The sequence below is a fragment of the Rutidosis leptorrhynchoides genome, chromosome 2 (genome assembly GCF_046630445.1).
Source record: "Rutidosis leptorrhynchoides isolate AG116_Rl617_1_P2 chromosome 2, CSIRO_AGI_Rlap_v1, whole genome shotgun sequence".
NCBI lineage: Eukaryota > Viridiplantae > Streptophyta > Magnoliopsida > Asterales > Asteraceae > Rutidosis > Rutidosis leptorrhynchoides.
In genome coordinates, this window is record NC_092334.1 from 413,808,122 (window position 1) to 413,811,407 (window position 3,286).

A 3,286-nucleotide genomic window follows, 5' to 3' on the forward strand; every position below is an offset into this window, starting at 1 on the left:
ACTCTCCTCTCACTCTAGGGTTTGAAGATGAGAGTGTTTAATGAGTGAAATATGATCCAAACTGATCAAAGGATCAGTTTTGATGACCCTAAACCGACCCCAAGTGAAAAGACCAAAGTACCCTTCATCTAAAGCCTTTAAAAAGGCTGAAAATTGCTTCTGACCCATTCGGCGCGCCGCGCCACATTGTGGAGCGCCGCTCCACTCTGCAGGTCAGATTTCAGAAACTTGTTTTGGCCATAACTTTTTGACCGTAGCTCCGTTTTCGATGAATCAAATATTGTTGGAAACGTAATAAGATTTTCTTTCCAATGGTAAGGCTTTGAAACATCAACACAAACTTTATTTGGGGTTGAAAAGGTACGTACACACCTTGTACCTCAAACAACGTCCAGTTTTCCTTCGACGGACGAGCAAGCAACACCTACATGTTGTGCACACTCCATACACACATAGTACACCTTAAATACATTATGTACAATAAATATTTGGGTCTTACAATATGAAATCTTGTGGTCTATTAAAAATGATAGAAATGAATATTGATGATAAACTAATGAACTCACCAACCTTTTGGTTGACACTTTAAAGCATGTTTATTCTCAGGATTGAAAGAAATCTTCCGCTGTGCATTTGCTCATTTTAAAGATATTACTTGGAGTCATTCATGGCATATTTCAAAGACGTTGCATTCAAGTCGTTAAGTTAATTAAAGATTATGATTAAGCAAATGACAGATTAGGTCATTTATAGTTGGATATTATGAAATGGTATGCATGCCTATTAACTTTTGATGAAATGAAAGTTTGTCTTTTAAAATGAATGCAATGTTTGTAAAATGTATCATATAGAGGTCAAATACCTCGCAATGTAATCATATGTTATTGTATTCGTCCTTATGGATTAGGACGGGTCGTCTCAACACACACACTAGAAACACACACAAAACCCTAATCACTCTATATTTCAAGCCAAAACGTATACTGGTATTTAAACAACGTACTATCAGAAACTCGTATACGGCAAACACAGAAGGAAAGATCACAACTGACCAACCAATTACACCAACTCGCGACCCAATTACATCAACTAGTGACCCGGTTACATCAACTAGCGACTCGGAAAATGAAACTGGTGACCCGAATTAAACAATTGGCTACCCGGACTTTGAAACTGGCAACCCAGTTGAGCTAACTGGCCCAGTTAAGCTGACTGGAAACCCGGTTAGCATAAATTGGCGACCTAGTGAAGACAACTGGCGATCCGGATATTTTAACTGACTCGGATTCTTCAACTGGCGACCCAGACTTAGAAACTAACGACCCAGACTTCAAAACTGGCGACCCGGGCTTCAAAACTGGCGACTCAGCTTACTATAAAAGGAGGCTCTAATCGTTCATAAAAACACACACATTACACCTCTCAAAACACACACTCGGTAGCTAGAAGCTTTCGGGTCGAAGCACTAAAAGAAAAGGACCAGGAAAGGTGGCGGCATAGGAACCTCGGGAAACCTACTAGTAAAGGGAAAACAGAAGTGCGCTACTGCACACCAACATCTTTTCTGAGCGAGTGAGCGTTAAGGCATCAGAAGAGGAGCGTAGCAGCTCCCCGATAGGGAGAGGAGCAGGGGACATCTCTTACCTCTCTGCCATTTTCCTTTCTAGTTTCTACACACCCACTCTTCCAATAAATACCAAAAACAATATAGTCATACAGAAGCAACATTTGTAATAGCTAGGTGTTGACCGTGTTCTAAAAACGGTCGGTATGTATAAGTAAAGTTGTAATAATGGATGTTATAACGGTAGTGTTATTTTATATTCAAGAACATTGGTGTTGAATTCAAGAATATAGTCACGTTGCTTAATTTATTATCTTCAAGAACTCTGGTAATATCTAACTCCTTAACTTTCTTTAATCGCATACATATATATATATATATATATATATATATATATATATACCTATATATATATATATATATATATATAGGTATATATATATAGGTATATATATATAGGTATATATATATATAGGTATATATATATATATATAGGTATATATATATATATATATATATATAGGTATATATATATAGGTGTATATATATATATAGGTATATATATATAGGTATATATATATATATATATATATATATATATATATATATATATATATATATATATATATATATATATATATATATATTGTTATAAGTTGATATTATCGTCGAGATTTAAAATTAATGAAAATCATGTTATTAACATATAAATTGAACTAAGGATATTAATTGGTTATAAAAATGATAGAAATTAAATATATGTATATTTAAATTTGGTTTAACTAAAATAATAGTTCACCGCGAAAATAAGATCGTAATCGGAAGACGGAATTGACATCAACAAGCAAGAAGATTAAGTCTTATAGAACAAAAGATGAAGATCGTACTATATTCATAAGATGCATTCTGATGACTGGGAAAGTTTTGCCCTAATACTAGATAGGAACAATTAAAATTTTTTAGGCAGTGTTACACGTAAGCCCTTCAGCTTGGGCTATTTACACGTTATCCGATAGTCGATAATGTAAGCTCCAATATATCTATGCAGTGTTCACACGAGTGGAGCATACAGCCCATCTGTTTCAGAAAACAGCGTCTAAGGAAGGTACGTTAAGTTTTATGGGTCAATTGACCATATTCAAATGTCATTCATTTTTTTTTTGGACAGCGATTGGGATCACCCGAGAGGACTACAAATGTCATTCGTTGGACCGTTATATTGTGTATGCATCTTGATGTGGCTAGTGACCTTATTCATATACGACTCATTTTCCTTTTATTGAAACATATATATAGATATTTAAACATAGATAGATATATAGATGGTATACTCATTTTCCTTTTATTTAAACATAGATGGATGATATATTTTCTAGTAATAGATCCATCGATAAGTTTACCCTTAAAAATTTAGCCCAATTGTGTAATTTACACATCCTTCCTAATAAAAACCAAGTACACAAAAGTTCGATGTTTAAAATAGTAATACTAATTGTATCTCATTCAAATGTTAATTTCAAGTATTGTTTAATGGAGAAGTATCTTAATGTATTAAAAAGGAAAAGTATCTTAATAAATTAAAAAAATGAAGAATTATCTTTAATTGCAAATGCTTTTAACGAGTAAATAAACTGACCGAGCATTGATGCGGTAGATGATTTCGTCCGATAACCACAACATTGTCTCAATAGTAGAGATTATCCTCGTTGCAACGGGAAATCC